Raw genomic sequence first — 27,405 nt, forward strand, 5'->3', positions numbered from 1 at the left:
GAGGGGGGGGGAGAGACGCCGGAGTCGCCGCTCCAGAAAGGAGATCGGGGCTCAGCGGGACCCGGTGGAGCGTGGGCAGTGCCATGGTATGGAGAGTACCAAGATGGCCGCTGCCCCGGAAGTAGAGCAGTGACTTCCGGGTCCCGGAACCGGGCGCATGCACAGGAGCGTGCTCCCCGACCAGCGCGTGCAGGGGGAGCGGTGACGTCACGGGGCGCTAAGTTTAAAAAGGTGAGGCGCAGAAACTCCTGGCTGGAAGCGATCCTAATAATGGAGGATAGCGACCAGCAACAGGAGCAGAGGCAGCAGCTGAAACAGCAGCACCAACACCACCACTGACAAAAGGAACGAAACAGAGTGCCGTTCCAGCAGTCACTCCATGTGGCGTACGTCAGCGGCGAGGAGCAAAACGCCACCAGGAGATCAGCCAATATTGGACCTGACTCCGTCTCCCGAACCAGTACCTGCAGCCACGCGCCTTTTCTGGGGTAAGTGATCTTCGTGAATGTTACCCTTGTAATGCAATCCCTCTCCCTTATTAGGGAAAGAAGGCCAAAAAGAACAGGGAATGTCCCACTTGCACTAAACCCCTACCGGTATCATGGGAGAAAAAAACTATGCGAGTCCTGTACAAAAGAAATTGTTTGTCAGGAGACTCCGGATTTTGCATCTGACCTGAGGGCCGCAATTAAATCAGAGGTCCAGAGTGCCCTCGAATCCCTTAAACATAAGGATAAAACGAGGAAAAAAGACACGGTAGAAACCTCCCAGTCAGATTCTTCCACATCGGGAGAAATCTCGTCTAAATCCTCAGAATCCGGCCACTCATCCTCAGACGAGGAAACAGGAGGGCACCATTGTTTTCCCCTAGAAGAGGTAGACAAACTAGTGAAAGCTGTAAGGTCTACCATGGGGGTATTGGACCCGAGGCTGGATAAAACAGTCCAGGACATAATGTTCGGGGGACTAGGCCAGAAAAAACAGAGTATTTCCGCTGAACGAAATCGTCAAGGGTCTAATCAAAAAGGAATGGGATAAGCCAGATAGGAAAAATACTAAGGTCCCTTCCCTTAAAAGGAAATATCCCTTTGAGGAGGAGGCATCCACGTCTTGGGATAGAGCCCCGAAACTCGATGTAGCAGTTGCTAAGGCCTCAAAGAAATTCGCCCTTCCCTTTGAGGACATGGGCACCCTCAGGGACCCCCTAGATAAGAAGGCGGATACCTTTCTAAAGGGGGCTTGGGAGTCGGCAGGCGGTAACCTCAGGCCAGCGATAGCGGCGACATGTACCTCAAGAGCCCTAATGGTATGGGTGGACCAACTTGAGAAACAGCTGAGGGAAAGGACACCTAGAGATAAAATTTTAGATTCTATCCCAGTAGAGTCAGCATGGGTTTGTAACTAATAAGTCATGTCAGACTAACTTAATTTCCTTCTATGACGGAATCACTGATTGGGTGGATCAAGGAAATGGTGTAGATATAGTATATCCTGACTTCAGCAAAGCATTTGACCAAGTATCTCATACAATCCTTATTGAAAAAATGACTAAGTATGGAATGGACAAGGCAACTGTTAGGTGGATTCATAACTGGCTTAGTGATCGGACCCAAAGAGTGGTCATAAATGGCTGCACATCCAGTTGGAAGAATGTCTCAACTGGGGTACCACAGGGCTCTGTCCTGGGCCCTGTATTGTTCAACATCTTTAGCAATGATTTAGATTTAGGAATTGAGGGTAAACTGATTAAATTTGCAGATGACACAAAGCTAGGAGGGATAGCTAATACTAGAGAAGAGAGAGAGAGGATTCAAAAAGATATAAATAAACTGGAGAAGTGGGCAGCAACTAATAGAATGGTTTTTAACAGGGAAAAATGCAAAGTACTACATCTGGGCAATAAAAATGAAAAAAAAGTATATACAGAATGGGAGGAATAGGCCTAAGCAACAGCACATGTGAAAAAGACTTGGGTGTACTAATAGATCACAAACTGAATGAGTCAACAGTGTGATGCAGCAGCAAAAAAGGCAAATGCAATTCTAGGATGTATTAACAGAAGCATACAGTCTAGATCACGTGAAGTCATTATTTCCCTCTACTCCTCTTTGGTCAGACCTCATCTGGAATATTGTGTCCAGTTTTGGGCACCACACTTTAAAAAAGACAAACTGGAGCAAGTTCAGAAAAGAGCGACCAGAATGGTGACCGGTCTGCAAACCCTGTCTTATGAGGAAAGGTTGCAGGATTTGGGATTGTTTAGTTTGCAAAAGAGAAGACTGAGAGGAGGCTTAATAGCTGTCTACAAATATCTAAAGGGCTGTCACATTGTAGAAGGATCAACTTTATTCTCATTTGCACAAGGAAAGACTAGAAGCAATGGGATGAAATTGAATGGGAGGAGACACAGATTAGATATTAGAAAAAAACTTTTTGACAGAGTGATCAATGAGTGGAACAAGCTGCCATGAGAAGTGGTGAGTTCTCCTTCAATGGAAGTCTTCAAACAGAGGCTGGACAGACATCTGACTGGGATGATTTAGCGAATCCTGCTTTGAGCAGGGGGTTGGACCAGATGGCCCAGGAGGTCCCTTCCAACTCTACGATTCTATGAATAAGGGGAGCGGCTGCATTCCTAGTGGACTCATCGGCCGATTCAGTCAGACTATCATCCAAAACAGCAGCACTTTCAAACGCGGCCCGAAGGACACTATGGCTACAGACCAAAATGAAATTATGCTCCATCCCCGTGAAGGAAAATTCCTTTTTGGGGAAACGTTAGATGACATCCTCCAGAAAGCAGGGGACAAGAAAAAAGGATTCCCAAATTTAGGGCCAGCGGCATTTAAGAGACCCTTTCGGAATAGGAGGTTTTTTCAGAGAAGACCACCAAGGGAACAAAAGTGGGATGACAAAAGGAGAGAGGCTTCTTCTTTAATAACTCTCCCGGAGACAAAAAGCCCTCCAAGTGACAGTACGCCCAGGGTGGGGGGGGAGGTTATCCTTTTTTTCTTCCAGCCTGGAGGAGAATTTCAACAAACCCATGGATAATAAACCTAATCCAGGAGGGCCTAAGGATAGACTTTCTCCCGCCTCAAAAATATGTAACAACGCCGCTGAGATCCAGCATGCGAGAACAGGAAGCGCTAGAAAGCGAGGTTCTAGGCCTAGTAAAAAAAGGAGTCCTCCAGGAGGTTCCCTTGCAGGATATGGGCAGAGGGTTCTACTCCCCGCTTTTTCTAGTGACCAAACCAGACGGCACCTTTCGTACAATTATAAATGATGGCTCATATAAGGGAACAAGATATAATAATAATCCCGTATCTAGACGATTTCCTAATAGCAGGCAGTTTGGCTCAAAAATGCAGGGAACAGAGAGACAGGGTGATGAACACTCTACAAGACCTGGGCTGGCTTCTAAATCTAAAAAAAATCAAGATTGGAGCCCAGCAGGGTACAAGAATTCTTGGGCCTAAAGGTACCGTCACACCTAGCGACGCTATAACGATCCCAACAGCGATACGACACGACAGGGATCGTTGCTGCATCGCTATGTGGTCGCTATTGAGATGTCACAGTTCAATCTACCCAACAACAGAGCAACGATCTAGCGTGTCATAGCGACCTTTGTAACGATGTCGGGAACGCTAATCCCCACCTTGTCTTGCTTCTGAGTCGCTAACGAGGTCGTTAGGCTAGGTGTCAAACGTGAAGATACAAGCGACTCAGCGGGACATGAGCGACCAAAGAAATGTCCAGACACTTCGGGCACGATCAGCGATACCCGGCAGGGGGGCTGGTCGCTGGTCACGGTCGCAACTACCCTGAAATACATTGGGGAACCGAAACCTGCAGTTCCAGCAAAGGTAATAGGTTTCTGACAACGATGAGAGACAATTACCTTTCACAACTGGTTCAGGACCCAACAAGAGGGGGGGCACTGCTAGACCTAATATTAACCAACAGGCCAGACCGCATATCAAATGTAAGGGTTGAGGGTCACTTGGGTAATAGTGATCACAAATTAATAAGTTTTCATGTATCCTTTAATAAGATGTGTAGTAGAGGGGTTACAAGGACACTAAACTTCAGGAAGGCAAATTTCCAACGGATGAGAGATGATCTTGATGCAATTAACTGGGACGATATCCTGAGACATAAAAATACACAAAGAAAATGGGAGACATTTATTAGCATCCTGAATAGGACCTGTGCACAATATATACCGTATGGGAATAAACATGCGAGAAATAGGAGGAAACCACTATGGCTAAATAGAGCTGTAAGGGGCGCAATAAGAGATAAAAATAAAGCATTTAGAGAATTAAAGCAAGTAGGTAGTGATGAGGCATTAAATAAATACAGAAGATTAAATAAATTCTGTAAAAAGCAAATCAAGACAGCAAAGATTGAGACAGAGAGACTCATTGCCAGAGAAAGTAAAAATAATCCCAAAATATTCTTTAACTACATAAATAGTAAGAAGCTAAAAAATGATAGTGTTGGTCCCCTTAAAAATAGTCTGGGTGAAATGGTGGATGAGGATGAGGAAAAAGCCAATATGCTAAATGACTTTTTTTCAACAGTATTTACACAAGAAAATCCCATGACGGATAACATGATCAGGGATAAAAATTCTCCATTAAATGTCACCTGCTTAACCCAGCAGGAAGTACGGCGGCGTCTACAAATCACTAAAATTGACAAATCCCCGGGCCCGGATGGGATACACCCCCGAGTACTGCAGGAATTAAGCACAGTCATAGATAGACCACTATTTTTAATCTTTAAAGATTCCATAATAACAGGGTCTGTACCACAGGACTGGCGTATAGCAAATGTGGTGCCAATATTCAAAAAGGGGACAAAAACTGAACTTGGAAATTATAGGCCAGTAAGTTTAACCTCAACTGTGGGTAAAATCCTGGAGGGTTTTCTAAGAGATACTATACTGGAGTATCTGGAGAAGAATAACCTTATGACCCAATATCAACATGGGTTTACAAGAGACCGTTCCTGTCAGACTAATCTGATAAGCTTTTATGAAGAGGTAAGTTCCGGACTGGACCAAGGGAATGCAGTGGACGTGGTGTACATGGACTTTTCAAAAGCTTTTGATACGGTGCCACACAAAAGGTTGATACATAAAATGAGAACAATGGGGATAGGGGAAAATATGTGTAGGTGGGTTAAGAGCTGGCTCAGGGATAGGAAACAAAGGGTGGTTATTAATGGAGCACACTCGGACTGGGTCACGGTTAGCAGTGGGGTACCACAGGGGTCAGTTTTGGGCCCGCTTCTTTTTAACATATTTATTAATGACCTTGTAGGGGGCATAGAGAGTAGAATTTCAATATTTGCAGATGACACTAAACTCTGCAGGGTAATTAATACAGAGGAGGACAATTTTATATTACAGGAGGATTTATGTAAACTAGAAGCTTGGGCTGATAAATGGCAAATGAGCTTTAATTGGGAAAAATGTAAGGTCATGCACTTGGGTAGAACGAACAAGTTGTATAATTATGTGCTTAATTGTAAAACACTGGGCAAAACAGTCACTGAAAGACCTGGGTGTATGGGTGGACGACAAACTCACATTTAGTGGCCAGAGTCAAGCAGCTGCTGCAAAGGCAAATAAAATAATGGGATGCATTAAAAGAGGCATAGATGCTCATGAGGAGAACATAATTTTACCTCTATATAAGTCACTAGTGCGACCACACTTAGAATACTGTGTACAGTTCTGGTCTCCGGTGTATAAGAAAGACATAGCTGAACTGGAGCGGGTGCAGAGAAGAGCGACCAAGGTTATTAGGGAACTAGGGGGTCTGCAATACCAAGACAGGTTATTACACTTGGGGTTATTTAGTTTGGAGAATCGAAGGCTTAGGGGTGATCTTATTACAATGTATAAATATATGTGGGGACAATACAAAGACCTTTCTAATGATCTTTTTACTCTTAGACCTGTGACGGGTACAAGGGGGCATCCTCTACGTCTGGAGGAAAGAAGGTTTAAGCATACTCAGACGCGGATTCTTTACTGTAAGAGCAGTGAGACTATGGAACTCTCTGCCATATGATGTTGTAATGAGTGATTCACTACTAAAATTTAAGAAGGGACTGGATGCCTTTCTTGAAAAGTATAATATTACAGGGTATATACATTAGTCTCCTTAATATTGCGTTGATCCAGGGAGCTAGTCTGATTGCCGTATGTGGAGTCGGGAAGGAATTTTTTCCCCCAATGTGAAGCTTACTGTTGCCACATGGGGTTTTTTTTCCTTCCTCTGGATCAACATGTTAGGGCAAGTTAGGATAGGATATGGGTTGAACTAGATGGACTTAAAGTCTCCCTTCAACCTTAATAACTATGTTACTATGTTACTATGTTACGACACGACAGGGATCGTTGCTGCATCGCTATGTGGTCGCTATTGAGATGTCACAGTTCAATCTACCCAACAACAGAGCAACGATCTAGCGTGTCATAGCGACCTTTGTAACGATGTCGGGAACGCTAATCCCCACCTTGTCTTGCTTCTGAGTCGCTAACGAGGTCGTTAGGCTAGGTGTCAAACGTGATGATACAAGCGACTCAGCGGGACATGAGCGACCAAAGAAATGTCCAGACACTTCGGGCACGATCAGCGATACCCGGCAGGGGGGCTGGTCGCTGGTCACTGTCACAGACAGCGATCTCGCTGGTAAGATCGCTATAACGTCACAGTTCTAGTGACTCAGCAGCGATCTCCCTAGCGATCTCGCTTGGTGTGACAGGGCCTTAACACTAGATTCAAACATTCAGGAGTGTCTCCTCCCAGACCACAAAAAGATCGCTCAAATTATAGCAAGAGCAATACAAAATCCCTCCATGACACTAAGGAAGGCCATGTCACTGTTGGGTTCACTATCCGCCTGCCTGCCAGCAGTTCAATGGGCTCAGTTACACACGAGAAATCTCCAGTGGGACGTATTGGCCAACCAGGCAGTAATAGGAGGACACCTAGAGGGTCGCATTACCCTAAATTCAAGCACTATTCATTCCCTAGCTTGGTGGGAAAACCGGGAGAATCTATCCAAAGGGATCCCCTGGGCATCAAAGATAACACACATAGTGACAACGGATGCCAGTCCCACAGGATGAGGAGCGCACATGAACGAGGTGACTCAGAGCGTATGGGGAAATCAAGAACTAAAAGCCTCCTCAAATCAAAAGGAGCTTCTAGCAGTAGGCTATGCCCTAACACACTTCCTACCCCTACTCCAGATCCACCATGTCCGTATCCTTTCGGACAATCGGGTCACAGTGGCCTATATAAATCACCAGGGGGGAACCAGGTCCCGAGCCCTAATGGACACATCCGCCAAAATCCTCAAACTAGCGGAGGAAAACCTGTTATCTGACAGCCCTACACATCCGCGGTACAGAGAATCAAAGGGCAGACTTTCTGAGCCGCACCCAATTACGACAGGGGGAATGGGTACTAAAGCAGTCCATTTTTCGGCAGATTGTAAAAATGTGGGGGACCCCAGACGTAGATCTGTTCGCCGACTTCAAAAACAAAAAAGTAGACGCCTTCTGCTCCCTAGATCCCAGGGGGAATCCTTTAACTCTGGATGCATTTATGCTCCCATGGACACAGAGTCTAACATATGCCTTTCCCCCAATCATGCTCATTCCAGCGGTCCTAAAGAAAGTCAGGGAGGACAGGGTGAGAATGATACTGATAGCCCCCTTCTGGCCCAAAAGAACCCGGTTTTCCTGGCTAGGAATGCTCTCAGTAACCGACCCATGGGTCCTACCGGATCTCCCGGACCTGCTATCGCAGGGCCCAGTGCAACATCCTCAGGCACCGAACCTCCATTTAACAGCATGGAATTTGAAAGGGCACTGATGAGGGACAGGGGTTTTTCAGAAAACCTGATAACTACAGTACAAACAAGTAGAAAACTGGTTACCATGAGAGCTTATGGCAGAACATGGAAAAAATTTCTATCCACCTCTAGGGCAAAGGTTCAGGACGGGGTTCAGATTGATAAGATCCTAGAATTTCTACAAAAGGGCCTAGAACAGGGTCTGGCGGTCAACACATTAAGTACAAATAGCGGCGTTGGGCGCTCTCTATAACCATGATGTGGTAGGTGACCCCTGGGTAGCACGGTTTATTAAAGCCGCAACCAGATCTAGGCCAATAGCCAGTCAAGATTACCATCATGGGACCTGAATCTTGCACTTTCAACACTGACAGGCCCTCCATTTGAACCAATTCACTCGGCACCCCTAAAAATCCTATCTCTTAAAACTGTGCTTCTGGTGGCACTAGCATCAGCCCGAAGAGTGAGCGATATTCAAGCCTTGTCAGCGGGGCCTCCTCTTACAAAAATTCTAGAGGAGAGTCATCCTAAAACCTGACCCAGCCTATTTACCTAAAGTGTCATCACATTTTCACAGGTCCCAGGAGGTAGTCCTTCCTTCTGCCCAAATCCAAAAAATAAGGGGGAAGAAAAGTTCAACACTTTAGATGTTAAAAGGTGCCTAGTACAGTACTTAGAGGCCACCAAAAAGTGTAGGAAGGAAGGCTCTCTTTGTATGTTTCCAGGGTCCTCGGAAGGGGCTCAAAGCATCCAAGAGTACCCTGGCAACATGGATAAGGGATGCGATTGCCCTGGCATATTCATCCAGTGGGAATACCATCCCAGAGGGGCTGAGAGCTCATTCCACAAGGGCAATGGCGACCTCATGGGCTGAAAAATCTGAGGTATCAATAGAACAAATCTGTAAGGCGGCCACCTGGTCATCACCTTCGACCTTTTTTAGGCACTATAGATTAGATCTAGCCTCTACATCTGACCTGACCTTCGGGAGAAGGGTCCTTCAGGCGGTGGTCCCTCCCTAAGCTACCAATCTCTGAAATTCTCTCTGTGGTGCTGTCATGGGTGAGCGAGAATAGCTTAGTTACTCACTGATAACGGTGTTTCTCGGAACCCATGACAGCACCCGCTTATTCCCCTCCCCTTCACGAGTATGGTGAGCACATTTTACTGTTAGTAGAGTGTTTCCGTTTAGGCACGGTGCTTTGATAAGTAAGCAGTATTAAAATATTGTGTATATATTTCTGTTGTCTAACTAACCTGGAGACCCTCTGATGCTCTGTAACCAACTGAAGGTGGAGGAGAGGTGCCGCCCTTTTTGTGTAGGTTCCTGTCCCTGAAGGGCGGAACCCCTCTCTCCGTGGTGCTGTCATGGGTTCCGAGAAACACCGTTATCGGTGAGTAACTAAGCTATTGTGCCACCTGAGTGTGGCTCAGCATCAAATCAGGTAGACGTGTTGCCTGTGGTATCAGGGCTCCGAGCAAAGGGGGCCTATACCGATCCCTCACACACCTTGTCTTACTGTGATGTTCAATTGAAAGCTGTAAATGCTGTCCCAGACCCCGATACCTCATGCCTGGCTGACTACTGCAGTGCCATGCTAAAATCTGTACTGTGGGTGAATTGAGGCCACTTTCCTGGTGTCTGTCCCTCATTTGATGTGTTTTGGCAGCATTTGGGGCCGTTATAAGGTCTTGTGTGTGTTTGTTTTTGCCTCGTATTGAGGTGAATGGCGTTCGGTTATGTTCAACGAATATTGTAAATTTGGCGAACATAATCAGAACCGAACATTTAAATATTCGCTCATCTCTAGTCTTCAGCAGGCTTCTCATCGGTCACTTAAATCTGCCAATAACTCTTCCTCAAAAACAAAAGGTGCGCCCATTGGTCATTGTGAAAGCTGTGAGTTTTTATTTTTTTTCTAGTGAATAGTGGTGGAGCCCATATAGCTAGTAGGCTAGTATCACTGCACACAACATTTAACCACAAGTCTGCGTTTGACAGCTGCATTTAAATTAATATTTTTTTAGTTCTGGTGACCTTTAAAAACAAATTTTGGCTATTTAAAATGGCTCTGAAATTGAGCCATCATATGCCTGTACGGGATAATGCGCTTTGGGGTCTTTTCCTCTGTTTTAATAGGGAACCTGTCAGGAGTCATGCTACCCAAAACAGATACTTGAAACTTAGCTGCACAGTTGCAACCAGGTATACGGTATTCTCTGGCATTTTCACAAAAATATACTTTGAAAATATATCTGGAGGTTAGACTAGCTGGGCATAGCCACCACTGGCTCCTCTGCCGCAGGTGACTGACAGGTCTCTCCCTTGGATGAACATGGAGAGATCTGTCAGTCACTTGTAGCTGAGAGAAGCCGGCTGTGGGGGATCTTCGGTGTTTCTCTGTCACACTGGAGTTATAAAGGGCAGCATGCATCACCTCATGGGTTCCCTTTGAGCCAAGCTTAAAAATCACTCACCCGGCGGTTTTAGTTTGTGGTGTGATCAGGAAACTAGGAGCGCTCGTTCACAGTAATCGGCCAGTGTAATGGGCCCCTAAGGGTGGGATCACATGAGTATATAAAAAAATAAAAAATTCAGCGTTCCATCCACATAAGGGTATGTGCACACGCTACAGATTCTGCTGAGGATTTTTCCGCGCAGATTTTCTGGTAATCCGCAGTTAAAATGACTTGCGTTTTACCTGCGGATTTGCCTGCATTTTTCCCCTGCGTTTTGACACCTGTGCAATGGAACAGGTGTCAAAACGCAGTGGAATCTGCAGAAAGAATTGACATGCTGCGGATTTGAACCCACAGAAAAATCTGCAGCATGTGCACAGCGTTTTTGATAATGGTAGACTTGAATGGAAATGTAAACACAGCAGAATCTGCAGCGTGTGCACACACCCTAAAGTGGGCAGATTTTTTAAAATATTTTTTATTCTCTCGTCATCCATATACAATCATGCAGATTCAGTCAGTGGAAATAAAAATTGCTCATCTGCATGGTCCTTGGCGACCCCTATACACTCCTTTCTTTGGATAAATGTGTGACTGTGACTCACCAACTTGGGGACATCTAGGAGATTTGGGGTCCGCTGCCGAGGAGCAGGGGCGCCAATCTTTGTTTTTACGGTGCCAACATCCGCTGGTAGGTAGGTGTGGCGCCACAGAGGTACTGCACCTTCTCCTAAGGTGTAGTGCCCCACCAACTAGGTAGGTTGGGAACTCCTTCCACACTCCAACACCTGCATCCCACACAGGATAGTTCAGTAGGTCCGCCTAGCAGCTTCAGGCTTGGGGTAGCAGAGCACCCTTCGTGGAACCCTGCTTCGTAACACGAGATGTGCTGGGAGGTGGGTGGAGTTAGTATAAAAGAGAGGGAAAGTTGAGGATAGTAGGTCAGTCTGACGGGAGGTCAGGCGAGAGGAGTTCAGTTCTGAAGTTAGTTTTGAGTTCAGTTTGAGTTCAGTTTAGAAAGAGTGCTGCAGCTGCCTCAGTGATCTGAGCCAGCTGGCACGGGAAAGAGAAGAGAAGGAGAAAGACGTACGCCTGCAACCTAAGCTTCCATAAGAGGGAGAAGGAACAGCGTGGAACGAAGGAGTAGGAGAACAGAGGAGTTGTGGGTTAGAAGAGGAACCCTGCCTATAGGTTCTCAGCGCAAGGCCGGGGCCCGGTCCCCGAGGTTGTATGGACACTTATGGTTCTGCAGCAGACACCGGTGGAGTAGTTGGCTGTAAATGCACTACTCCCATCCAAGACTTGGGACACAACAGCAACCGATTTGCGAGCCAGGACTCTGAGAGGAGTTCCCAATAGAGGCTACAGCTGTCTGTCATACAAATAAGGTTCTAGGAACATCTGACAGGAGGAATTCCAGAGAACTATGGTACTGGAGCTCTTCACATTAAAAGACGCAATAGAGGAGTTGTTCAGGAAAGGCATATGTTGGCCGAGTGTTGGAGAGAACCCTGACTTGCCCGGAGGTTGATTGAGTCTCTATCCTGGAGGACATGGCAAGGAGGCGGGCACCAGTGGGTACCACGAACTGTGAGTAAAGCTTTGAAACTACAAGCCCTGGTGTCAATTCATTCGTCGCTAACACCTTCAGCACCGCTACATCTGGGTACCAGCATCTATACCATTCTGCGCCTCTCCTCATCCATTGCACCTACACTGCCCTGGGACTACAGCTCCACCTGTGGGGAGCTACACCATCTTTGCTGCACCACACCATCAGTCCCAGTGGATCTGCATGCAGCGTCGGCTCAACATCTTACTTGCCAAACACCACGGGTGGCGTCACGAAGTATTCAAGTAAGCTATAACACTATTGACATCACCGCCATTGATATTGGGCGCCCAGGGCCACGGACCGGGTCACCGCTGCTGTGACACATCCCCCTGACACCGGCCCGGTACTGAGTACCCTGCTGCCCTGGGTGTGAGGGGCGACCCATAGGCTTGTGATATTAGGTGTTGCATCAGGCTGAAGAACATTGGGCTCACCTGAGGATTTGATTCTGGGGGCCTACCTTTCTCCCCCACTCAAGAGTCCCATGGCAGCTGCAAGGTTTGCACTATGAACTCTCCTAAAGAAGAATCTAGGGCCCAACGGAGGATTCTCCGGTTCTCTGGTGGGCCAGTCCAACCCTGTGTTGGTTATCTAGGGTGATGGGAAGCCAGCATGGTTGCTTGTATGGTGCTTGATAACGTCTTGTATTTTTAATAGGTGTAATAAGATATTTATCTGAATCCTTGTTATATAAAGTGTTTGTATATGTTCTTGCTGCTCTAGTCTGAGCTTTGCAGCAGTGGTTTAGGAACAAAGACTCCAAATAGCTTTCAAAGCATGATGGGAGTTGTGGTATCACTGTTCTACAGTCACCTGCATTACTGGCCTGGGAATAGCAGACTGGCCATAAAGAGGTGCAGCAGCAGCCACACTCCCTCAGCCTCCAGTCCTGGGCGGCCTCTAATTTACAACCTCCTAATACAACAATACTGCGCTGTCCATCAAGAAAGTTCAGGCACAGCACGCAGGCGCAGCAGACACTCGCGGCCACCAGCGCCTCTCCGAGTCTGCTGGTCCGTGACGTCAGCGGGAAAGTTCCATTCGCACAGGGAGCTGCCTCCTCTCCATCGATTGGTAACGCCTGCGCCGCTGTCTCCGGCTTCCATTTGTCAGGTCTGGCTGTGTCGTTGACCGTGGGAGCTTCCCGGCGTCTCGGTTCTTTCTTGTCTTCCACAACCGACCCTCATCCCCCGGGAACCGTCACTCGGGGCCGGCGCACTGCCTGCAGAGCGTTGTGTGAGAGTCCGGCAGCTTTCCTGGCCCAGAAACGGAGACCGGGGGAGAGGGGAGGTGATAGGAAAGGAACCCAGGAGAAGAGTGACGAGAGTCGGGCACGGAGCGCAGGCCTGAGCCGTCAGCAGCGGAGGACGCGGCTCATCCTGTCCCCAGCTCGGAGTGTGCCGGCCGGCTGCACCCCAGGTATCCTGCCCGGGGTCTGATGATGAGCCCGCGGCGGGGGTCCGGACCTTCCCCGGCAGCTCCTCTCACCAGCGGCTGAGACTCCCACCACACCAGCGGTGAGTATGTGATCACACCCACATCCAGCCGGTAGTCGCAGCGATCGGATCGCCGATTCTCTTCTAGAATTCTCCGTGTACCTGGTGACTTCACCATTCAGCAGTGGTCATCGTTGTGATCGGTGATTCCCCGGGCATCCTGGCCCTCCAGGTGCCAAAGTGTGTGCCTTCTGTCACTTTGAGATTGTCAGTGCCAATGTTGTGTGCGAATTGTGGGTCTGCCCTGGCAGCAGATGACACCACTGATCAGGGGGCAGCATCCTGCCTATGTGCGAATTGTGGGTCTGCCCTGGCAGCAGATGACACCACTGATCAGGGGGCAGCATCCTGCCTATGTGCGAATTGTGGGTCTGCCCTGGCAGCAGATGACACCACCACTGATCAGGGGGCAGCATCCCACCTATGTGCGAATTGTGGGTCTGCCCTGGCAGCAGATGACACCACCACTGATCAGGGGGCAGCATCCCACCTATGAGCGAATTGTGGGTCTGCCCTGGCAGCAGATGGCACCACTGATCAGGGGGCAGCATCCCACCTATGTGCGAATTGTGGGTCTGCCCTGGCAGCAGATGACACTACTGATGAGGGGGGCAGCATCCTGCCTATGTGCGAATTGTGGGTCTGCCCTGGCAGCAGATGGCACTACTGATCAGGGGGCAGCATCCTGCCTATGTGCGAATTGTGGGTCTGCCCTGGCAGCAGATGACACCACCACTGATCAGGGGGCAGTGTTCATTCCTGCCTGGCATCAGCTGATGCTGGATGGGTTTCTAGGATCCCCAGTACCAGTATGGCATTATGGCTTATCACGGCTGCCTAATTACAGGTTGCTGGCAGTTTTTTTCCATTTTTTTTTTTCCATAGATTTCTGTAAAACCCATCTAGAAGTGCCATTGCATGTAATTATAAGACTATAACTTGTCATCTTAGTTGGATGGCACATCTGGATTACACCAGTGCGGCGTGGCAGATGTGCCATTCAGGATGCCATGTCACATCTGGGCTTTGTCCCTGGCCTGTAGTGGCTATGTGGCAGCGGGAGCGGTGGCCCTGTGTCTTTTGCTCTGATTTCCTACAATAAAACGTGCTGAATAAAGATTCACAACTCTTCCAGGGCTGCGATGCCCAGCTGGCACCTCCAAACACTTGTTTTATTGATGACTACCCAGCAGTGTTCTTCTGTACAGCAGGAGCTGTGGAGGACAATGGTGGTCCGTCATCCTCCATGATTTCTACATCAGTTTTTGGCACATGTCTAGTAAGTGAAAAAATTAATGGCCCACTTGTGGGTGAACACTTGTAGGAGGGTTTATTGCCACTTGGCTAACATCTCGAAGGGTCATGCAGAATGAATGACTTTGTCCTGTACTGGATGTTTCCAGTTTCTGGAGATTTCTTATCAGTGTCGAGTATTAATCACTTGCCCTCTTTAGGTCACTGGTAATGAGCAGCTTTGGTGCCAGCCGGTGAGTGTTGCTGGCATTTCATAATTCTGCTCCTGTGGTATTTGGACGGAGGTGATTGCACAGATAGAGGCTTCCTGTGCTCGGCTCTTATTTCTAGGTGTGTAATGTATCTTGTGCTGGTTTTGCCTCTAGCTCTGACTATTCTGCTTCCAAGCTGATTAGGTGGCAAATAACCCATTACTCAGAGGTCAGTGTGCCCCCCTGGGTGATCAGGGTGTGACTTCTGGTGCATGCATGGTAAGGAGCTGGGTTGCAGCAGGTATAGGTTGGTTGTTCACTGACTAAACCTTTTTTGGGAGAAACATTTATGTTCACCTCTTTATCCTGTTTTGCAGTTAGATCCTAGGTAAGCCTTTATGCTGATAACCTTATTTCCCACACTCCAGAATGGAGACCTGTGCCTAGATGGCCCGTGGACAGAATCCTGGAGACAAGTTGAGTACTGTGTAGTCCTTGGGATCTGGCTGCACACGGGTCTTCACGGATGAGCCGTGACCACCTTGAGCTTGTCTTACATTCCCACCTGCATGTTCTGGTCACATCGGTTCATCCAGCCGTAGATCCTGTGTCCTCCTGTTAATCTCCTATAATGTAGAGAATTTTGTGTTGGCCCAGAGGTCACCCCCCTCTCACTTTACATCTCCTCCATCATGGAGGAAACACGTCTTGTTTTTCAAAGAGCATTGTAATCTCTGAGTAAATGCTGCCTTATCAGTCATCTGCAGAAATGATTGACGGCCGGATGGGGTGAATGGCATTTTATCTGCTACACTGTAGTCACGAAAAACACATTTTTAAATTCCATTGTTTTTCTTTAAATACAGTCAAGGCCTGTCAGGAATAGTAATTTCCTTGGCAACCTAAGCGATGGAGGAGGACTGGTATTGCTGCTTGGAATCTGGGGTGGCTGTTGTGGTTGTACTACAAATTGGGACATTTTTTGGTATAAAGTAGGTGCCATGTGCTGCGCGTCTTTCAACACCAACTTATCAAAGTCGACGTTTTATATGCCACCTTTGACTCAGGTCATTTAGCTATTCATTTGCCATAATTTTGCAGTTTTCTGGTCTGAAGTGTGAATTCTGTCCATAGGCCTGAATGAGTACGTTCACAACTCATAGTGGTGGTTTCCCATTTTCTCCTTGAATTTCTGACTCCAGCATGTTAAGGCCATAGAGCACAACTTCGTTAAGCTTTAGGGTTGTTGCTCATCGATGCCATTTAATGAGCATTTGCGTCATTAAATGAACTTGTCGGTTACAGATAACTTTGGAACAGGTTAAAGGCGAGCCAATAAAGTGTTTGAAGCCACACACGTGTATTATCTGCTGTAAGCGAGGGCCATTGCTGATCTAATGTGCATGTCCATCAGGCCAGGTGGGGAATGGTGGCAGGTTGTTTTTAGTTATTGATGCAATCATGGCTGCTGTACCATTTGTGGCCGGCGAGGTGGATGATTGTTAGGCAGCAGGTCTGTACAGCTTCTCCATTCTCCTCCCATATTCATTGGTTGTACTTCATTAGCATACCAACAGTTAAAGAGAAAAGGAGTCAAAGATCTAAATAAGCAGTGTACATGGTGCAAGCAAGAGCAGAAGGTATAGGTCTCAGAAGAGTCAGTCTGCCAAGGACTTCACACGACTGTCCAACAGAGGTAGGAGAGGAATGGCTTCCCTTTAAGATGCCCTTTGGTATATTTTCCCTGAATGTCTAGGCTTGGCATTGCAGAATGTCTGTACTTTGTTTTTGAAGACTTCTTTACCAGTGAGGTGACCTGAAGTACATGGGTGTCTTCTCCATGTCTGGATCTCTTAGGTCCCAGCTCCCGCTACTAATTTTGGCCTGTTATATTGTACAGTAGATTGCTTTAGTGGTAGATGATCTTGTCTCCAATCAATTATACAGTTATGGCCTACTGGAGTGACTCCCTGACTCCTGCTATGACTATCTAAATGCGTTGCCATTCAATATACTGCCAGTGACATGTACTGTGGCTTCAGAGTCTCCACAAAAGCTGAAGCTACAGATTAGTCATGGAGTCTATGGGTCAGGTCACTTCTTGTATAAATGGGTGGCGTTTAAGAAGAATGCAGCTTGCTTCTAGGAAGTCGACTTTTCATCATAGCGCGACATTCTTGGCTCCTAGATTTAAGTGGCTTTGAGAACATCCTACTCCCAAGAGCTCTAAACCCCTGCCGCCTTCCAATTGTTTTACTGAAACCTTTTCACGGAAAAAGTAATTGTGAAACTGTAGCCCTGCTGGCTTTCTGTCTTTATGGGTTTAATTGTGACTGTTGATGGCTACCATGGGCCAGGCCGGGGTGTTCTTTTCTCCTAATGTTTGTTTTTTCTGCCTGCCTAAGGCCGTATTCACATGTTCTAACCAAAAATCCCCCTGCCCCCCCAATGCAACATATTGTCACAAGTTTTGCAAAACAAAATCTGCAGAAACATAACCACTAATCCAGGCCAGTTCTATGAATTTGTTACTTTTATTGGATATACTTCATGGGTCCTTTTTTTTTTTTTTTTTTTTTCAACAGTTGATCTAGTTATTGCCTTTATAAAATGGTCATTGAGCCAAACCTGCCATTTTTATTCCAGAGATGACTGATATGAAGTTTCTTGGGTAAAATATGAAGGCGTGAAGGGGGTCCCCAGCTATAGGTGGCATGTTAATCGAGCAGTGTATAATCTTGAGGTTGTGGGGGGGGCTTTTCTTGAGGTTGTGGAGGGGTCTCTACATGAGTTTCATGTGTATTCATCATTGTGTAGTGTTTGGGCATTGGAGGTGTAAATTGGCTCTTTTAAAGCCACTTGATATGCACATATTTTGAGGGCTGAATTTCCATGATTACATTTGTACTAGCTCTTCTGGATTTCCTCTTATATTTTAGCTTCAATCCTTCTCCCTGCATCCTAGTGTGTGCTGTCATTATGGAAGCTTTTGACCACCCAGCCAGCATACAAATTTTTAAAAGAACTATGTAGGCGAAAATGACAAGCCTCACCAAGGATGACGTCGCTGACCCTACACTCAAGGTTATGTACACACGTCCATTAAGCCTCCATTACCATGGATCCAGAAGCAATCTGTTAGCAAAGTTATGCAGAAACGTTGTTTTATGTTAAAGAATCACGATGAAATCAGATTTTAAAAAACAAAGTATATGGAAAATGAATCCATTAATTGGCCTTCGGTTTTCTTCCATTTGAAACTGAACCAGTAAGGCAAACACTGAACCTTTTTCAAATGAAATAAACAGCTGGCTATTTCACGGGTCTGATTTCCATAGACTTCAGTGTTTAAAAAAACAAAAACAAAACAAAAACACATCAACTGAAATCAGATTTTTGAAAACCAAGCTTTGTCTGCTCAACCAATGGATTGCTGCTGGATCCATTCTGACAGATGCCTACAGGCCATGTTCATTAGTCATCTAAGCTGGGCTGGCCATTATCATTAGATGGCTTAAATCACAATGTCCCCCCTGAAAAAATGAATGAACCAGGGCTGAGGACCAGTTGGTATTAAAAGATGTATTTTTATTAACAAAGAATTAAAAATGTTCAACTAGAGAGATGTACATATCAATGAAGGGACATTATAAACCCATAGGTTTTTTACATCTATCAACCACCCAAATGATAAACCATTATCAAAATAGTAATAAGTAAAAATTGCTGCACATCACTTATCCTATAAAAACATCCACATAAATGCGAATACTTTATAATGTGTTATGATAAATATCAATGAATCAACTAATAAGATAAGGGCTCTCAAAAATATCACTACTGCAACATGCCAAAAACGCCAGTAATCTGGACTGTGCCAATTCCCATAAATGTGTCAACAGGGCATATATAATTACCATCTGTATGGCAGTATCTTCCTTTATTCGCGGTATATCAAACCGCTCTCACTATATGAACAGCGATTACCACCCTCTTTTGCGGTGTAGAACACCGCTTAGAAAAACGGGCCGGAATCAGCCTAATATGCATGGTGATCAGCATAAGATGTGAACCTATAAACCGGCATTGTTGCAGCAATCATATAACAATGAAAAGAATAATAATATGGAGCAAGGCAGCCATTACCAGTGATCGACAAGGAGTCTCCTCGGGCGTCCCTCTGCCCCGACGCGCGTTTCGCTTTTGCTTCAACGTACATCTCTCTAGTTGAACATTTTTAATTCTTTGTTAATAAAAATACATCTTTTAATACCAACTGGTCCTCAGCCCTGGTTCATTCATTTTTTCAGGGGGGACATTGTGATTTATGTCATTGTTTATGATATTTACTTCTTGATTATAGAGGCATTTTCATAAGTGATTTATCATTAGATGGCTGCCTACCGAATGAATCTTTGGCCTATGGCCGTCTCCACTAACTCTACCAGAGGCTTTGGCCCAGAGATCTCCTGTGTATGGGACTATCTGAGAAAGCCACCACCTGACACATGGCGGCAACTTGTTTCAGGGAGAATAATGCAATCAGCAATTGTGCATGACCCATTCCGATGTCATCCGGCGCTGATGTCCGTAGGTTTATGGGGCCTTAGTATGATATATTTTTTTTTTTTTTTAATAATGTTTATAACTGTATCTATCCACAACAAATTACAGAGCTGTCCCTAGTAATCAGTATGTGAGGCCTCCTTAAATCAACAGATCTGCAGCAGGAGCTTTATGCTGAATCTGATATTGATGGCCTAACCCAAGCTTGTCCTAGATGTTGTAAAAAGTTTACAGCACTCATTTAGGCCATGCAAAGTATATAGCTGGCTATACATGCATGATGGCTGTCGGGTGTTCTCCTCCGACTCCCCAATATGCATTCACATTAGTTTTGGTCGTGTGCTAGGATTTTAATAGGGGGAGAAAGCCTTCTGCCCTCTGTTATATGTTTCAGTCTCGTACACATTTGTCACCCAATACATTGAATCTCGTCTGAGCAGATCTATTCACAAGGCCCTAGTTCAGCATCCTGTGCACTCTCCGGTCTGCCAGTATACCCTGGCTTTTCTCTTCTGACCTTACCATGAGCCTACTAATCAGGTGGTGGGGATTCCAGAAAATGGAGGTATTGCAGGGCTCCTGTCTGGCAGCCATTGATGTGGCCACTGGACCAGGTTTCAGCAAAGCAATTCTCCCATCTCTATATAAGGCTTGGAGGTTCTTGAGGTGCCAATTTCTAGGTGGCTTGCATTCATGCTACTTCTCTAGTCCTTTCTCCTGTTCACGCCTTTTGGTTAACCAGACGGTGTCTGCTGTTTCTTGCTACTTTCTTTAGTGCCTGATGTCTTATCATAAAGCCTTGTGCCAGTTGTTGTGGGTACATGTAGCAGAACAATGTGTTCTCTTACATAAGGCAGAGTCCACAGGGTTGCGCAGCCAGGGCGACACTGGTCGAACAATGTTTTCGATATGTCTGCTTTGCAAGAAGCACAAGTATTTCCTAGTTTGGTGTTTCTCCGGAATCTGGGTGGGGGAGGTACATCAGGACTAATCTATTATTACATATGCATGCATACACTGGTCCTTTTTGTTTGTCATAAGCCTCCCCCTTGTTTCCTACTGGACTGAAAATAGCAGAATGCAATCTGCGGCTGATCACATTACTCCTGTGTTTCTGGCCTAATCTGGGGGCTGTGCTGTCAGAGGCACTTGTTCTGTGCAGATATCACTCTGCTCCAAGCCTCCCTCCCCTCTCATCCAGGCCGGACAGTCTGGACCTGTAGTGACAGATAATGTTCCTCCAGTGTCTACACACGGCTTCTCATCTGCTCCCCTTCCCGGAACCATTCATCTTGTATTATGAGAACATCCAGATGTGATTTTTGGGATGGAGGAGAAATCTGTTCAAATTGCTTCTCTTTTTTTTTTTTTTGGGCTTTGATCAGTAGCCCCTTAACCTAAACCCTGCACTCTGTTCTCAGGTTACTGCCCTGCACTCATGTTATGTAATCCTAGAGCCAGCAAAGGACCTGGAAGAAAGGCAGGGGGTCGTCCTGAGCTTCACCTTGCTGGGCTTGTTCTAGAAGTAGTGTTGTTGGTGGTTTTTTTTTTTTTTTTGTTTTTTTTGTTTTTTTGTTTTATATATATAAATTGTCAAGAAATTTAAACTTTTACGTTAACTTGTGTGAAAGTGATGTTGTCAAACTTGAGGATTAATGGGATTTTTCAAAAAACAAGGATAGTTGAAGCAATGTCCACCTGGTGTCTTTAGAGTGATTTCCAATACAAAAATGACATGTTTATTTTTTTTCCCACCTAGTGTTCTTTAAAATTGTATTCAGTAAAGAAACAAAAAATGCTTAAACCACTCAAATGGTAAAGTGGATTTCCCAAAATAAAATGGGTGTTTTCTCTATACTTTGAAACTGCTCAGTGACCACTGCATAAAATCAAGCAGATATGTTTATTTCAATGGTGGTGAGACAGTTTGCTGTTCCCAGTAGGCCCTGTGCTGCACCATTACTGGTCTACATTTGGAAGTTCAGACATGGGCCAAGATGTGGCATAGCAGTCTACTATAATTTTTCCTTTCAAAGGGGGACACAGTCAATGGGAGCCTATGAAGGATGTTTCCCACTGTAAGCATATGGGGTGGCATGTGTCACAGCCTTCAGGAGATCTCCAATGTAGGCTACAAAACCAGAGCAGAGTCTTGGGCCCACCTCCATACACATTGGATGAACCTGCTGACTTTGCAGGGCTTGGTCCAGCATAAATGTGTATTGCCCCCCCTGATCTTGGGGTTAAAGGCTTGGGATGCAGATTGTCAGATTTTTGGACTGTCAATCCTTTTCTCTGAGATGCCACCACCAGAGTCGTCCAGACAGCGTCTGTCATGGAGAAAGCAAGTTCTCAGCCAAGTGAGTGCTCTTGTGTATAGGCAAGTCAGGTGAGATGGCTGATGGCCGAGCAATAGGTTGTCTTCCAGCGATCTAAAGTGTATGGGGGAAAGTGGTGTTAAGACTTTAGACTTTTGAAGTTTATTTTCCAATGTTAACCTGACTTGTATGATCAGTAGGCTCAGAATTACATGGCTTGCCTGATTATCTCCATAGCTTCTTTTCTCAGTGGGACTCCTGTAGAATGCCAGTTGGATAAATATCTCTAATATTGCCAAATATGCTCATGGTTAAATACTCACCCTATATGATGGAGACCTGCCCGGCAGGAGCACCACATGGCTGTCTACAGACCAAGCAGTGAGTGTTGCAGGGAGACTGCTTGTTTAGCGGTGTAATAACACACAGTACAGCAGCATGCCCCTGGCTTAGTCGGGTAAATCGGACTGACTGGTTCCCTTGACCGCCCTCAGATGTTCCCTCTTCTGCGTATGGATACCGGCTGAGCCATGGACACTTTTGTTGTGCGTGACTGAGTACAGAGACCTTATGAAAACTGATGAGTGTTTGTTCAGGATGTCGGTTATTTATCTGTATAGTCATTTGCTAGCCAAATAGTTGAGCTGTGGTCGGAGAAATGACTGCCTTTGTATTCTTTCCTCATGCTATCTTGCAGTCTGGCATTTTTCACATCCTTCTCAGGTGTTGGATGATTTGTACTTTAGTTCCCTCATTGGTTTCTTTCTAAAAATGTACAAAACAAAAGCCAGTGTTTTCATCTCATCCCCTATCACATGCAGCCAGGTTTTATCTATTACTAAGCCTACTGGGTGTAAACCATGAAGTCCTATAGTTACTCAATTTGGAATTTGAGTTTGTGAAGAGTCGTCTTTAAATTGCCGTAACTTTTTAAATTTTATTTTATATTTTCACAGAGCTGGTGTAACATTGTGGCATTGCTAAGATGCCACTGAAACATAGCTGACTGTCGACTTCACCCTTCTGCAATTACGGTGGCTCTGTCACTAGAGTTCACAATATAAGCTATATACATTAAAGGAGGATCTTTAACTTAACTTTTAAAAATCCATGAGCATGCCTGATTCTGCCATTCTTTTCTGTCTTGTGCTGCTTCACTCCATTGCAGAGTTAACATTTGTTTCTTTTGGAGTGCAGTATGTGAAATCTCTCCTTGCAATCCAACTGGACGTTCAATTTTCTCTGTGGCCAAGTGTTTTCAAACTAAGCCTCCCTCCCAGATGCTGTTGATATAGCATTCTAAGACTGCTGGGCTGGGACAAACTGAGGCATACACCACCAGAGAAGACTCTGGGGGAAAAAAATGCACTGTAAGTAGATTTCACATAATGCGCTCCAAAAGTAATATATGTGGATCTCAGCCACAGTGGTAAATGGAGAATGGTGGCAAAGTCAGAGCTCAGGGATTTTTGAAAGGTATTTAAAGCCATTTCTTTGAGCAAGTGACCATTCCTTCGTAAATAGGTCTTAGGCTACTTTCACACTTGCGTTTTTTTGCACTGCGCACTGTGCGCAGTGCAAACGCACATAAAAAACGCATCATGCGTTTGTGTTTTTTTTGCGGGTTTGGGTGCGTTTTTTAAAAAAAAGCATGTGTTTTTTGTGCCTAGACTATAATGTGTGTTTGGCTGTAAAAAAAACGCATTGCGTGCGCATGCGTTTTTTTTTGGGAAAGTCGGACGCACAAAAAATGCAACAGGATGCATTTTGTGCGCCCGAGCGCACACTACAAAAAAATGCATGCGCGTACATACGGATGTGTATGCGCACCCATGTAAAAGATAGGGGAAAAAACGCATGCACGTACATACGGATGTGTATGCGCACCCATGTAAAAGATAGGGGAAAAAACGCATGCGTTTTTTGCGCTCAAAAACAGAGCAAAAAAACGCAAGTGTGAAACCAGCCTTAGACCTGATGAGGCTGGTGTACTTCGTAAAACCAGAATGCCTGTAGTCTACTAAGAGCTGGACTTATAAAATGCTGTTTTTTTATTTTTTTTTTTTTAATTTTATTATACAGCAGGATACAGCCTTCTCCACAGAAAACGTCCCAGTACGCCAATGTAAAAGATCTGTAATGAATGCAGCTTGTATAGAGATGTGGGGCTGGCTTTATCCAAAGCATTCTATGGCAATACTGCTGACAGCTGTCCGGCAATGTTATTATAGTCTCCGCTCACTGAAGGGGCCATTCCATTATGATTATAGCTGTCCAGCTCTTTCCTTTACAAGATGAGGTGCTTTCTTGATGTAACAAAGTTTAAGCACTATATGTACTTTGAGATGTTGCTTTCTCCCACTTTTGCCCATATAAATCCTTCCTGACCGCCCTTTGTTTTCTCTTCTTGTGGAGTAACCCTTGTCCTACCCTGACATCAAAGCTCCTGGCACCGTCTTGCTCTTTTGAAGTTGATACCAGCTCTTTCCTACCACTGAGAAGGGAAATTAATGTTGAGCCTAGGCGCAGCTCGCTTCACCGCTTATGTATTTTTCTTCTTCCCTATGAATTCACCTTTCACTCTGCAGGATCCCAAATCCACATACTTAAGGTCAGCACAAGTCGTGTCACCAACTTGGCGCTTTGCTTTTTCGAGCTTTCTCACGAAGATCATATTAAGGACATTACGTGGCCTCTTCAGCAGCAGTCTTGAGGTTTGTCACTGTCCATAAATATATATGTATATTTTTCCTTTACAATACTGTGCCACTCTTCATGGGTTGTCTAGTATTGCTCCGCAGACCTCCTTACAGGGGACGGTATGCCTGTTTGGGCTTGCTCTTGGCTTTCTTCCGTTTCTTCTCTGTCCCATCAGTAATGACAGGCTGCCTAGAAGTAGTAATTATCCCTATTTTTATAGCCCATTGAGATAGCAGAGGATGCAGCCGACAGGACGTGCTGTAAGAGGCCTGTTGTAGGTAAGAGCCTGGCTTAGCTTGTTTTATGGAAACGCAGATTGAGGGAAAAGAAAAAACAGGCCTTCTGTGACGGGAAAGGATTATCCGTCAGTAAAAATAGACCACGGCGAGATTATGTAAGCTGTACATTATTAAATAATTTAGTGCTACATAAGTGTTCTACGTGTCCAACTTGGGGACGATGAGGGGGCTTGGTGCCAATCAGGAGGTGGAGATCCCACTGGAGGAGGTTACTGGAGTTCTTCTTTAATATGACCTAAAAGTGGTGATGGATGCCATTCATATCACTACTATTGTACTGGTTTATCGCAGGCACCTGTAAAATATCCTATGGAAGAGTAATCCACTCTGGTGACCTACTGCCAAATAGATCCTGGCAAACTTCGGTGAATGACGTGAATTGGTCAATAACTTGTAATTTTGTCAGATTTTAATGGAATGGTAAAGGGCTGTTTGCATAGTTATTCCCATGTAGTGTTCAGAGGTGGCTGGGGGGCTGTACTCTAGGTCTATAGCTCTCAAAAGTGAATTAAAGTGAATCTGTCTGCAGGATAAGACAGTTAAGGGATGCCTCTTATCAAGCTCTGTGGTTTTGTTTGCTTTCAGCCATGGTTTTGGCACCAGGAGCTCATCATTGCTGGGACACAGCAGGCTGGTGTGACACGCCCCCTCTTGTGTTGGGCAGCTTACTGTCTATAGACAATGTATGTAAAGAGTCTGTTGGGGGTGGGGTTAGCTTCCTCACCTCTGCTGTATCACTAAATCTAAAAATTGCACCCAGTAATCTAAGTGATACATCAAAGGATTCAGCTTCTTTGCCTATGTTGGGCTGCTCTCACCAGAAGTCAGAGGTAATAATCACAAGCTCTCTTGTCTGATTGCCTTCTTCTGGCTCTCATAGACTTGCATTGAGAAGTGACTTCCTGTCCATACAGCGATCACTGGAGCCATCTGGCAGGTTACAACCTGCAGAAGACCGCCAGAGCTGCGCAAAGATCAGACGACAGCAGCTTTACTATGGTCAGGGAACATAAATTAGTGATATCACTTTTTTTCTTTTTTCTTTTTTTTATTCCAACCTTCAAATGCTGGAATGGTGCTTTAGTTTACCTTACAACCCAACACTCTCCGCTTTGTCCTTAGCCCAGTCATCCTCTGACTTGCACTAGACAGGTCTTCCCAACTTTTCCACTAATGGATGTTATAAGTATACCCCTTTTAAGATCAGTTTTACATTTAGTTAGAGCTGCTGTCATACACCATGACTGATTACACAGTGGCATGAAATCCATTGTGTATTTCTCTGACGGCATGTGCCATGGGTGTGAAGCACCTCCACAAAGGGACTAACCCTAAACAGTGGACAAAACGGTCTGGAAATGCATAGTGGCACGTGGAAGATTTCGATAGCATGTGAGTAAGGATTCAGGAACCTCAGTCACTGAAGGTTGTGGATGGTCATTGCATTTAAAGCTAAAATGTATGTGCAATCCAACGTGGGCAGAATGCAATATTTAATAAATGAGTTTTCTGAGGTTATAATGAAGCCTTGTGTTGTCATCTAGACCTGGTAATTGCCATTCTAATGTGTGCATCAGTCCACACATGACCCCACTAGCGGCTGTGTGATCTAACCCTGTATTGGCCTTGGGCTCTGTACATGCCTCATCACGAAGGCTGACAGCAGTGCTAGTCTAATGGGTTAAAAGCTGGGTGTTTTACATTGACTTCATTATGAAAACTACAAGTCGCTTCTGATTTGCCTCTGAAATCTTGCCTTTGTTATGCTGTGAAATGCGGCCTTCACTTGTGTGAATCCGAAAAAGGGGGGTGGCGAGCGATGGGAGAAAACTCCACCGGTCCCTTTGAATGTCACGGCACAGCTGCGCTCTCCGCATTCAGCGTGATAATGAAATAGCCCCCCCACAGGACATCGGTTACTAATTTCCAAGGGTCACATTAAACACTATAAGGGGTCGCCTTGTTCTGCTTCTAGCTGCGCCCCCCACTCTGTGCTCGGAACTCACTGACTGCAGGGTTATTTTTTTTTTTTCTTGGTTTGCCCTTCGACCTCCAGGCTAGACTCCCATTTTCCTGGCTAATCCCACTCACTGTTTAGAGAGGCAGCCATATAATTAACGCTGAGGACTGAATTACAGGTTCGCTTTCCTGACTGCTCTTCTTGAGTGGCCATCACAATTATCAGGACGCTGGAGGAGCGCTATCCCCCTGCGGTCTCTGGCTGTCTTGTAATCTAATCACCACTTACCCTAAAGTACAAGGCGTGTAAAGCGAAGTTTGTAAGGGTAACATTTCTGTAGGGTCTAAGTGTAATATAATGTGTAGCAATGTGGTCAGCAAGACCTTCTTCTGGGCGATCGGTAATAAGGACAGTCTGCCTTTCCTGTATTAAATTTTGGGTTTGAAGAAATTGCCTTTACCTGACCAATTTAGGTGTGACCAGTGGGCAGTATGTGTTTTTTGGAAGTAATCAACCACGTTTTCTAACTGTCTACAATAACAAAACGTGGCTGATTACTTCCAAACAATATGGCACCACACCAGTTATAGTAGGTTGTTTGTTGCCGATCTACTTCATTGTATAAGGCTTCAGTCTGCCAAAGGCATCCGCACTTTTCAAACCCT

At 45.5% G+C, this 27,405-nt stretch overlaps 1 protein-coding gene across 3 annotated transcripts in view; it reads left to right on the top strand.

Annotated features, from left to right (window-relative positions):
* HIPK1 (homeodomain interacting protein kinase 1) overlaps positions 1-27,405 on the top strand; it is an 86,283-nt gene that overhangs the window by 12,135 nt on the left and 46,743 nt on the right. The window contains exon 1 of one of the 3 annotated variants that reach the window (XM_073587071.1): positions 13,068-13,473. The exons of the other annotated variants lie outside the window; for them this stretch is intronic. The gene's annotated coding sequence lies outside the window, so the exon portion shown is untranslated. Of the gene's footprint in view, positions 1-13,067; positions 13,474-27,405 lie in introns of those variants that run through there. 3 annotated transcript variants of the gene reach the window in all.

The sequence above is a fragment of the Dendrobates tinctorius genome, unplaced genomic scaffold (assembly GCF_039654945.1).
Source record: "Dendrobates tinctorius isolate UK_male_01 unplaced genomic scaffold, ASM3965494v1 ptg000098l, whole genome shotgun sequence".
NCBI lineage: Eukaryota > Metazoa > Chordata > Amphibia > Anura > Dendrobatidae > Dendrobates > Dendrobates tinctorius.